Source organism: Mus caroli, unplaced genomic scaffold, assembly GCF_978045245.1.
Source record: "Mus caroli unplaced genomic scaffold, Mus_caroli_1 scaffold_6, whole genome shotgun sequence".
In the NCBI taxonomy this organism is placed as follows: domain Eukaryota; kingdom Metazoa; phylum Chordata; class Mammalia; order Rodentia; family Muridae; genus Mus; species Mus caroli.
The window spans coordinates 15,762,077-15,774,511 of record NW_028227261.1 but is presented as its reverse complement, the minus strand read 5'-3'; the positions used below and the strand labels follow the sequence as shown (position 1 = coordinate 15,774,511).

At 46.9% G+C, this 12,435-nt stretch overlaps 1 pseudogene; it reads left to right on the top strand.

The window, feature by feature from the left end:
• The first annotated feature begins 216 nt into the window (after positions 1-216).
• The window catches only part of LOC147004177 (caspase-9-like), a 25,485-nt pseudogene continuing 13,266 nt past the window's right edge, over positions 217-12,435 (top strand).

Here is a 12,435-nt window from a genome sequence, read left to right as displayed (position 1 = left end):
CAGGCAGGCTCTGGGTCTTGGCAGGATCAGGCCAGGCAGCTGGTCACAGACCTTGAGACCCGAGGGTGGCAGGCCCTTCCTCTCTTCATCTACTGCTTAGAGGACACAGGCCAAGGCACCCTGGCTTCACTCTTACAAAGCGGTCGGCAAGCAGCCAAGCAGGATCCAGAGGCTGTTAAACCCCTAGACCACCTGTTGCCTGTGGTCCTGGGACCAATGGGACTCACAGCAAAGGAGCAGAGAGTTGTGAAGCTGGACCTGTCACAGCCTGCCTTGGGAAACCTCACCCCAGTGGTGCTGGGGCCAGAAGAGCTCTGGCCTGCTCGCCTCAAGCCAGAGGTTCTCAGACCATAAACACCCAGGCCAGTGGACATTGGTTCTGGCGGAGCTCATGATGTCTGTGAGTATCGAGAGAATGTCTGGTGGGTGTGTGTACTGAGGCTATTGGAGTGTGACTGTGGGTACAGCTTGGATTGAGACTCAGAATTTAATTGTGGTATTTGTCTTAATGAAGGCTCATAGGGGATGAGCGGACGATTCCAGTCAGTCTATAGGAGATGTAATTTTGACAGCCAGTCTGAAAAGCAAAAGTCAGATTTTATTCTTCTTGTTTCTCTCAGTTTTTCTGGGAGATGGGATGGGGCTGTTGATCAGGGTTGGCCTTTGGCTTCTGGTGGGTGTCTGAAATTACCACACCAGACAGAAGGTGTGGGGAAGCTGACTGTCAGGCCTCAGGCCTTCACACATCTGTATTGCATGAAGCATACCCCTCTGTCCCTCCCTCAGTCCTGCCGGGCAGATGTCGTTAGATTCAGCCCTGTCAGCCGGGAATCAAACCCTGGGAAAGTGGAATGGTTTGTCTAAGATGGGAGAGCAACAGAATGTAGGGAACTACGACATGCCAGCGGTGGGCATGTGTGCCCAGGGCGCTGCCACCTACACTGTCACATTAGAGGACATTCTATGTTCTGGTCTCCTTGACATCTGTCACTTTTGTCTGTCTTTGACCATCATTACAAGTGAAACCCTGCCATGGGAGCTCACCTGAGTTTGGTATATTTCACCCATCTGCATTCCGTCACTGCATTTGATTCACGGTGTGGTACAGACCACGGGTCCTTTTCATTCCTAGCTGGTAGTTGTTCCTTTTGCCAATAGCCTGGAGTTACAGATTTAGCAGGGCAGGAACACAAGGCACGAAGCTGGAGCAGCAACTTGTACAAAGGCTGTGTAGCAACGCTTGCTCCCTGCGGTTTTCTCAGCCTGCTTTCTTACTCAGATCAGGACCACCTGCCCAGGGATGGCACTAACCACAGTGGGCCAGGACTTCCCCTGTCAATCACCACAGACTTGCCTACAGGCCAGTCTCATGGCGGCATTTCTCACTGAGAGTTTCTCTTCTCGGCTCTGACTTGTGTGGAGCTGACGTAAAACTAGCCCAGACCCTGTAACTTTTGAAGTCCATTAAAGCAGAGAATCCTCAAGTTCTGCAGGTGCTGTTGGCCGAGGAAGAAGGAAGAGGATTGGTTCTGGAATCGTTTCTGTGTGTAGTGACCTCATGACAGGAGACAGATAATACAGGGGACCCAGTGCCCATCTCCCTCTGGGGAATATCAGTTGGCCTCATTAGGACAGCAGTCTGGGCTTGAAACTTGCTGCTCTTTAAAAAAAAAAAAGATTTATTTATTTTATGTATATGAGTACATTGTCGCTGTCTTCAGACACATCAGAAGAGGGCATCAGATCTCATTACAGATGGTTCTGAGCCACCATGTGGATGCTGGGAATTGAACTCAGGACCTTTGGAAGAGCAGTCAGTGCGGATAACCACTGAGCCATCTCTCTAGCCCTTTGCTCATCTTTTGTGCTGTTCTTTTGTGCTGTTCTTTCTTTCTTTCTTTCTTTCTTTCTTTCTTTCTTTCTTTCTTTCTTTCTTTCTCTCTCTCTCTCTCTCTCTCTTCCTTCCTTCTTTCATTCTTTCTTCTTTCTTTCTTTCTTTCTTTCTTTCTTTCTTTCTTTCTTTCTTTCTTTCTTTCTTTCTTTCTTTCTTTCTTTCTTTCTCCAAGATTTATTTATTGTGTACTTTATACAATAAATTATTTTTATAATATATACATTGTGTGTGTGTCTGTGTGTGTGTCTGCATGCATGCCTGGTGCCCGAGAGTCCACAATAGGGTGTCGTATCTCCTGGAACTGGACTTAAGGATGATTGTGAATTGTGATGTGTTTGCTGGGATTTGAACCTGGATCGTCTGCATGAACTGCTAGTGAGCCACCACTCTATCCCTTACCTCCACCTCCCTTAGTCCTTTCTGCTCTGGAGTTTCATATGAATGGAATCATGTGTTGTGTATCTCTTTGGTTGGCTTGTTTGCTTTAGGATAACTTCTTCCTCTTCATGTTTCCCAGGGCATTCAATTAACTGGCTCCTCTTTAGGCTGTCCCCCAGAGGGGCTGAATCCCAGTTTGTGGCTTTTGAATATGACCTTAGTGAATATTCTTGGCCAGCTCTTTTCAAAGGTGTAAGAGTGTGTTTAACATTCTTGGCAACTCTTAGACACTTTCCAATACTGGCGGTGTCACATGACTCTCCTATTCCGGAGACCCCATTTCCCTGTTACGGGGTTCTCCTTACATCTCCTTGCCTTTTCTTGGATGAACCTCAGCACCCATAGTTCTTCTTTCTCCTGTTTTCTCAGGTGCTCCAGGGAAGATCAGGGGACATGCAGATATGGTGAGTCCTCATGTGGTTAAGGTTTGTCTGTCCCCGAAGCCTGGCTGGGGAGTACGGTTCCAGTCACCACTACCCCATGGCTCCTGAACCCAGAGGGCCCTCTGTCCTCTTTCACCCATCTGCTCCTGTAAAGTCAGAGCTTGAACCTAAAGAAAGGCTACTGCCTCTGGGGTGTCCACTCCAGGACAAGCCACTCAGGCTGTTCACCTCATGTATGTCCTTAGTGCCTCCCATGTGCTGGGGACAAGACCACTCACCCCGCAGAGCCCTGTGCTAGGGAGAAAATTCAGACAGAGGAGTAGATAAATGGAGTGCTCAGACGCATGGGATTGAAACAGGTTGTAGAAGAGGAAGATCAAGGGCCCTGAGCCTGGGTGGTAACTGCCTCAGGAGATCAGAGCCTGGGCCCTGGCCTGCTCTGGTAGAGCCTACCACATGACCCTGCGTTGAGCCCTGGGCCAGCTACAACAAGTGACATGGTATTGTATAATTCCTTTGGGCAAATATGTCTGGGTTGATTTTTGTTGTTGTTGTTGTTGTTGTCTCTTTTGCTTGTTTTTTACTTTTTGGGGGTTGGGGAAGGTTCAAGACAGAGTTTCTTCATGTAGCCCCCGTTTCCCATGAACTCTCTCTGTAGACCAGGCTATCCTCACAGGGATCTACCTGCCTCTGTCTCCCGAGTTCCTGGAATCAAAGGTGTGTGTCACCATCTCCCGCTCCTTGTTTGGTGTTTTAAGGCATTACTATTTTTTTTTTTCGAGACAGGGTTTCTCTGTGTAGCCCTGGCTGGCCTGGAACTCACTCTGTAGACCAGGCTGGCCTCGAACTCAGAAACCTGCCTGCCTCTGCCTCCCGAGTGCTGCGATTAAAGGCGTTCACCACCACGCCTGGCTGGCATTACTATTTTTACGGCTCTGGGTGTTCTCCCTACATGTATGTGTGTGCACCGCGTGTATGCAGTGCCCAGAAGCCAGAAGAGGGTGTCGCATCTCCTAGAACTGGCGTAACAGAAGCCTGGGAGCCACCATGTGGCGCTGGAAATTGAACTGAGGTCCTCTGCAAGAGCAGCCGGTGCTCTTAGTGACTGCACCATCTCTCCAGCCCTCCATTTTAGTATTTTCAAAACTAGAGTTTATTGTTTTGTCCAAGACGTCCTAGAACTCAGTATAAAGCCCCAAAATCTCTTTGAATTCATGACAGTATTCCTTCCCAATGTCCCTGGTTTATGGAGATTTTTTTGGTGGGGTTAGTGGGGGGCAAGAGTTGTTTTGTTTTGTTTTTGAGACAAAGTCTTTCTTTGTAGACTAGTCTTGGAAACAGAGATCCACCCACCTTTGCAATTCAAGTGTTGGCCATTAACTGTGTGCGCTGCCATGCCTGGCTGGGCTTATGAATGGGAGCCCCTGGCTGGGTTATGATTTTCCGTCCCCAAATACTAAGATGGCATGCAGTTCTCTCAGGTCTGCGGCACACACCTGGCATTCGTTCCTGTGCGTTTTCTCACTGGGATATAGGGTGAGGTCCAGACTGCTCCCTCAGTGGACAGGAAGACCCCATGGCCTGTGCTGGCTCTCCAGACCTGACCCTGTAAGTGGGATCCAGGAGTCCTGGCCTTTCCTGAGGGGTGCACTGAGTGCCCTGATGACATTAGAAACCTGTTATTGCACAGGCATACACCCTGGATTCGGATCCCTGTGGCCACTGCCTCATCATCAACAATGTGAACTTCTGCCCTTCCTCGGGGCTCTGCACACGCACCGGATCCAACGTGGACCATGACAAACTTGAACACCATTTCCGTGGGCTGAGCTTCATGGAGGAGGTGAAGTACAACCTGACTGCCAAGGTATAATCGCTGTCCCCCGAGAAGCCTCTGCGTCCATTGACGATGACATGGGCAACTGGTTGAAGCATCTCATTGAGCGAGAGGGGGTTCTGTGGTCTGGCTTTCTTAAGTCTGGCCACTTAACCTCTTAAGCTTCAGTTTCCCAGTTTATGAGCAAGAGTAATTATTTCTACAGAGATAATTATCGTGGGGATTAAATGTCCACCAGAGACTAAGCATAGCCCTTTCCTCCAAATGGTGCCAGTACGTCCACTGTGTCCGTCCCATCTTCAACATTGGGAGCAGTATGCTGTGTCGTGGCCTTTGGCTGGATCCTGCAAGTCAGATCTCCATTGGTGCCCCTGCCTTAACTGTAGCCTTCCCTTTTAGAAAATGATCACGGCTTTAATGGAGATGGGGCACCAGGACCACCGTGCCCTGGACTGCTTTGTGGTGGTCATCCTCTCTCATGGCTGCCAGGTAGGAGGCCTCTCTGCAGTATCCCTGCCCCTTCTGATTTCATGGCCCCCTTAACTTTGGAGAGGAAGTGGCGAGGCCTTTGTCTCTCCTGTTGTGTCTTCAGGGCCCTGTGGTCCTCTAAGGAGTTGCCCTTGTGGGTGGGAGGTTCTTGTGCGCGCCCAACTGGCCAGGAAGAATGACGCTGCAACAGGATCCTTCTGCACACGTTTATTGGGAGAGCTTGATTGTAGAGGCGAAGAGACCCCAAGCCCAGAACTGGTGCTGCTTATATAGGCCTAGGAGAGGCGTTCTCTCTCATCTGATTGGTTAACTTGTCTCTCATCTGATTGGTTAACTTGTCTCTCATCTGATTGGTTAACTTTGGTTAATTCTCAAAACCTCATCTTGGCAAAAGAACCTTTACTGCCTATGTATGTGTGGTGGCCAGCAGTAGCCAACTGCCACTCTGCAACTGCCACTCTGTAACTGCCACTCTGAAACGGCTTCCCACATCTCCCCCTTTTTGTTTTAATAAAATGAGGCTGTTCTAGGCCTGTGCAATTATGTCCATCTGCCGTGGCTCCTGTTTTAGGTCTTTCCTCTAATGTCACAGCCTTTCCTGTCATAGGGTAACCCTATCGCCACTGGGCCCCGTGTCTTAGGTTGGTCTGTGCATGAGGAAAGTTGTCCGTCTCTGGATACCGCAGTGCTGTGTGACAGTAACTGCTAAATGACCTAGGGCGAACTCTACAAAAGAGGCCAGCCAAAAAATGAATTAGTGGGGAAATCATGATCACCCTATCGCGTGCAATGAGGAAACCTCAGTGATGTGCAAGGGCTGATCAATGATCGTTGAGTCTCTCTCATCCCAGTGCAATGGATCCATAAATCCGTGGGGTGCAAGAGCAGAGAACTCAGATGCCAACTAATTCTTGAGCATAGATAACCAAACCTCAGGGGAGGTGCGGTTTTCAATAGCTAAAAGTACCTGAGTTATAATCACCTTGTCACGTTTTTGTTGGGTTCTGAATTTGCATACCAACCAGAGCATGAACACCAGTCCACAGCATATGGCAGCACCAAACAAAATCACTCCCACCCATTCCTTAAAGTAAGAAAATGCAGAGGTAAGCCAAGAGGTAAAGCCTCCAAGGGTCACTGATTCCACTCTGGTTCCATTAAGGTTCAGGATCTGTATCTGCAGCTTCGCCTGCAACCTTTCCAGCTCCTGCGACCAGCTCCCCTTCAGATAATTCGATAGGTCTGTACTTCTAATAAAAGAATCATTAATATACCTAACGGGAGTAGTGCACACATGCGGAGTGGATGCCACACAACTCATTTGTATGAAATCCATCATCTGTTCCATGTTATGTTGTAAAATATCCATTCTCTGATTCACTAACACTAACCCTGAGGCAATATGAGAATCTGCCCTTTTCATGGTAAGCAATGCCTCAGACGATTTTTCTGCTATCTGACTTATAGTGTCAGCAGTATTAATTTGATCTGCCCAATTAGAGATAATCTTTTTCTTTAAAAACCCTACAGGGTGTAAAAGGTTTATCCACATTATGCACAAAGCATAGTGTATGATTTAAATGAAAACTAGTACTCTTATACACCCGTGGCTCTTGAGGAGTTTGTCGTGCATAAGGCACATCCAAAACACATTCCTTTGCAAAAAACAAAGGCTAGGTAGAAGAATTGGGATGTACCAGTAAAGGTACTGGCCATGATCTTACTATGGCCCACAAAGGTATACTTATCCCGGTCTCAATCATCAGGAGTAAGAATAGCAGGATCATCTTGGGATTCATCTTGATCTTTCACGGTCCTTGTCACTCACGTCGGAACCCAAAGTGGATTTTCTTCACCCTGAGGAAAAAAACAAATAACTCCCTGGGATCTGATTAATATAGGATCCGGGCCATACCATTTACTATCAAGGACATTTTTCCATTTGACCATTTCATTGGGTGATTGAGGCCATTGTCTGTGCCTTTTGGCTGGTGATCTTCCAGCATCATCCAATTTTTAAAAATTAAGAGTAAATATTGTAAGGGATAGAGCCATCTTTGGCATCATAGCCTCTATCCCCCCCTTTTTGTTTTCGCAAATATTGTTTCAAAGTACGATGGGCTCTCTCAATAATGCCTTGGCCCTGTGGATTATAGGGCAACACAGTAATACGTTTCACTTGCATTTGTTTGCAAAATTGGCTAAATTTAGAAGAAGTATATGCAGGACCATTCACCACGTCCTCCGTATGCCACGGAATGGGCAAAGGTTCCTCAGCGGCCCCTAGAAAAATCCCAGCCCTTTCTTATCTGCTTTTTCTGTGGCTTTAACTGGTGAAATTCTACCTTGTAAATTTTTTCCAATACCTAGTCCAGGTATATATCCCATTCCTTTCATCATTTCCTTGCTTTTCTGAGAGTAATTTACTGGATAGAATGCTTTTATCCGCTCCTGTATCCATTATACCTTGAAAGGTTTTTCCTTCTATTTGTAAAGATATGTGCTTTCTTTTCAAACCTAGTCTTTCTACCCTGTGTACACTGCTATTGCATATGACCTGTTTTCTTAGGTCGTTCATGTTGTTTAGAATGACTCTAACCTTGAGTTTCCAATTTTAAGCTAACTTTCTGTTACAAGCAAAAGGGTGCCTGCCCTTTTAAGAGCTCCATTTGCAGTTGGCCCTCAGCAGGGCTTTTTCAGCTGTACTTGAGTCCCAGCCACTGTGCAGCTAACTCATCAGTTTCTGCTGTGCAGACTGAGACTGCTTTTTATATTTTTCTACATGAAACACAGAACAACAATCATTCAATCATCCAAACAAAAACAAACATGAGTTGACAGACATATAGACAATTTGGTGCACCAAAACCAGACAATAGACAGGAATAGAACTTGATGTCTCAAAGGGACACAGATATCCTATCTGGAGCTAAAAATCTCTCCATAGGAGCCAGAGAGGAAGCAGGACGTCTCCCGTTTTCCTTCTGTCCCTAGGAGGGCTCTGAAGTAGCTTATTTTCATTTTTTCTCCTTCTTTTAGGAATTCTGCACAGTGGCTGCTTCTAATAGTTACTCCTCTTTCCCTGAGAGCTATCTTTAAGCCTTTGATGAAGGCTAACTCTTTAGTCAAAGTCCTCGAGAGGAGGGTAAATTGACTTAATTTTTTGTTCTTCATTTTTAATATTATCCTTTGTATCTTTATATTTTCCTCTGTATCTTTATATTTTATATTCTTTTTCTCTCTTTATATTTCTTAAGTTACTTATTTTTCTGTGTGCGTCTTCTTTTTCATTTCTCTCTGTTTCTTATATGCCTTCTTGGTACTCCTGCAAAAGTCGCTGCCCTTCCTTAACACAACCCCAGCAAGGAGAATCTAACCTCTCTCCGGACAGAAGGTCTGCTTATAGGCGGCTGCCGAGGAGGCATAGGGAGGGGGCACAAAAGCTAATTTGCCTTCCTCCTCCACCTCGGCTCTTTTATTTTGTCCCCTCTGTCCACCTGATAACACTGTGTCTCCTTTCTTTTTCTTTTTTCTTTTTAAGCCCTTCTCCTCTTCTGACATACTCTCTTGTTGCTCTGTAAGGATTTTCTGACCTGTCTTGACTGCCTCGACACAAAGTTTCAAACAGTAACAAAGTCCATATATCAGAACAAACAAGACCAAAACTATCAGACCTACCCACAAAGGGTCAATGGGAGAAAAAAGCATAACTCATGAACCTTAACTTGTCCCAAAGCCGGGAACCTTAACTTATCCCAAAACCGGGAACCTTATCATCTTGATCCTTTCTTTCCTTCCTTTCCCGTCCTTTCCTTTTTCCTTTCCCCTTTCCTTTCCTTTTTTTCCCTTTCCTTTCTTTTCCCTTTTCTTCACTATTTCCTTTTCATTATCACTGATTCCTTTTATTTTTCCTCCCTTTTCTTTTCTTTTTTATCCACCTTTAACCCAGGGATCAATTTGGGAGACTTACTGGTACCACCGTTCCTCAGCTAAATTGTTCTGAATCCACGCCGGATCCTTCTCAGCAGTCTGTTTTACAGGAACACTTTATTGCCACCGTTCCCCAACTGAAGAGTTCTGAATCCACACCGTATCCTTCTCAGCAGTCTGTTTTACGGAAACACTTTATTAACTGCTCCTTCCCCGAGATGCAGTTCTGAATCCTCCCTGTAGCAGGGGGTCTTCCCTCGTGCCTGAAGATGTTTCTTTTCCTAGGTTTTCGGCACCACTTCTTGTGTGTGCCCAACTGGCCAGGAAGAACGACGCTGCAACAGGATCCTTCTGCACACGTTTATTGGGAGAGCTTGATTGTAGAGGCAAAGAGACCCCAAGCCCAGAACTGGTGCTGCTTATATAGGCCTAGGAGAGGCCTTCTCTCTCATCTGATTGGTTAACTTGTCTCTCATCTGATTGGTTAACTTTGGTTAATTCTCAAAACCTCACCTTGGCAAAAGAACCTTTACTGCCTATGTATGTGTGGTGGCCAGCAGTAGCCAACTGCCACTCTGTAACTGCCACTCTGTAACTGCCACTCTGTAACTGCCACTCTGTAACTGCCACTCTGAAATGGCTTCCCACAGGAGGTGGATGGGGAAGTTCTGACCAGGATGGAGAAAGAAGAAGTAAGACTGGTCTGTGCCTGTCTCTACCCTCGTTCAGAAACCAAAGCAGCTCTCCTGGTTCTCGATGTCTTCTGTGTTTCATGGAGAATGTTCTAGGCCCTTTCCTATTGGGTGGGACACAGGACATTGGGGTCCGTCTGGTGCTTGGACACTAATGTACTAATTCATTGTGGCTCAGCCCCTTCTCCCTCCTCTCACATCCTTCTTGTTTTTTTTTTTTCTTCCTTGTAGCTCCAGCCCTAAGATCTCTTTATTATATGTTAAGTACACTGTAGCTGTCTTCAGACACACCAGATGAGGGCATTCAGATCTCATTACAGATGGTTGTGAGCCAGCATGTGGTTGCTTGGATTTTAACTCAGGACCTCTGGAAGAGCATTCAGTGCTCTTAACCACTGAGCCACCTCTCCAGCCTCAAATCCTTAAGGTTTAAATCAAGGGATTGAGGTCCAATGAGATGGCTCAACTGATAAAGGTGATGGCTGCCAAGCCTAGCAACTTGGAACCCACATGGTGTCTGGAGAGAGCTGACTCCTCCTACAAATTGTTCTCTGACCCCGACATGCACATGGGCACCCATATGCACACTCGCACAAGAACAACAGCAAGATAAATGCAGCGCTGTGTTTAGCTGCTTCAGAGGGTATGGAGGATCAGAAGGCTGGCTGTGGAGGGCTAGGCAAGCCTGGGAATCAGCATTTTGTACACGTGTATGGATGACGCCGGCACTGGTGGTATGAAAACAGTCAGTCTAGACACAGCTGACCTGTGCTCTCAGCCCCCCTGGCTCCCATAGTTAGTGAGTCTGGGTCCCTTGGAATAGGTGCTGACCCATCTACTCCATCTTGGTTAATCTGGTGTCCCCGCTTAGGGCCTTCTGACTGTGGTCCTCCCCACATAAAGCCTTGGGTCAGGCCTCTGGAATTCTTCCTAGAGCCTTCTGTAACTGAGGTGTTTTTGTAACCAAGGTACCTTGTCCCCTAGGCCAGTCACCTCCAGTTCCTGGGTGCTGTCTATGGGACAGATGGATGCTCCGTGTCCATTGAGAAAATTGTGAACATCTTCAACAGGAATGGCTTCCCAGCCTGGGTGGGAAGCCCAAGCTCTTCTTCATCCAGGCCTGTGGTGGTGGTGAGTGACCTGGAGCCCGCTGGGAGCGGGGCTGGCAGGGAACCAGGAGAATGCCACCTTACTGGAGCCCTCACTGGGTCTGAGGCCTTCTCCACACATCTCTGTTATCCATACAGCAGGTTCGCACCTCCCCACCACAGGCCTAGCACCATCAGGGTGCTGTTATGTCACAGGTTTGTGTGACCCTGATATCTTCAGTCCTAGATTTCAGTAAAAACAGCAGGGCAGGGGAGACAGCTCCATCTGTAAAGTGTTTGCCATGAAAGCATGGAGCTCTTGAGTGAGCCAGGCACAGTGGAACCCACCTGTAATCCAATGGCTAGGCAGGTAGAACTAATGGTCCCCATATGGATGCGCACACATGTGCACTCACACACATGGTAACATTAACACACACACATGCTAACATTAGCACACACGGAGCAAAGGAGAGCGTAAAATGACCCTTCAGTTTCCCTTGGCACTGTCCACTGACCTTTGACATCTAGTTAAGACCCCATTTCTACTGTCCCAGGGGGAGTGGACTTAGTATCGAGGAGAAACTAAAGAATTTATCTCCTGGAACTCCCAGGAGCCCAGGGATGTGAGGGACTTTGAGGTTTTGCTCTATGCTTGGTGGTGTATTCTGTTTTCTGTCGCTATAACAGAATACCACAGGCTAGGGAATAAATAAAGGATGGAGGTTTACCACCTCACCATCTAGAAACTGAAAATACAAAACCATGGTGCTGGCTCCAGTGAGGGCTTGTCGAATTCTTGTCGAATTTCAACGTGGTGGACAGCTTCACATGTTAGCTGCTCTTCCTGTAACCACCTCCAGCTACCACCTCCTCCCTCCTTCTCCCCTCCTTCTCAATGACTTTTAAGAGACATCACCTTTGAATTTCAACTTCTGTACTTACAAGATCACTGTAAATAGCCATGCCTGGGGAACACCTTTATTTCATACCACTGACTTGTAAGGGTGTGGTCAAGGTGTGGTGATGGACATATTCTTATTCTTATTCTTACTACTACTAATAATAATAATGATAATTTACATTCCAAATGTTGCCCTACAAAGACTTATTTACTTTGCATATATGAGTGCTCTATCTGCATGTACACTTGCATACCAGAAGAGGGCATCAGATCCCAGTATAGATGGTTGTGAAGCAACATGTGGTTGCTGGCTGGGAATTGAACTCAGGACCTCTGGAAGAACAGACAGTGTTTATAACCACTGAGCCATTTCTCCAGTCCACATGTTTAATCCCAGCACTCAGAAGGTAGAGACTGGTAGATCTCTGTGAGTTCAATGCCAGCCTAGTCTTCAGAGTGAGTTTGCGGCCAACTAGAGCTGTACAATAAGACCCTATGTCTTAGTTAGGGTTTCACTGCTGAGAAGAGACTCACGGCAAAGGCAGCTTTCATAAGGGACAACAGTTAATTGGGGCAGGCTTACAGGTCCTGAGGTTCAGTCCATTCATATCATAGCAGAAAGCATGGCAGCGTCCAGGCAGATATGGTACTGGAGGCAGATATGGAGCTGAGGGTTCTGCATTTTGATCCAACTGCAGCCAGAAGAGACTCTCAGGCAGCTAGGAGGAGGGTGTCTTGCATACCCGGCAGAGCTTCAAACCCACCTCCACAATGATGCAC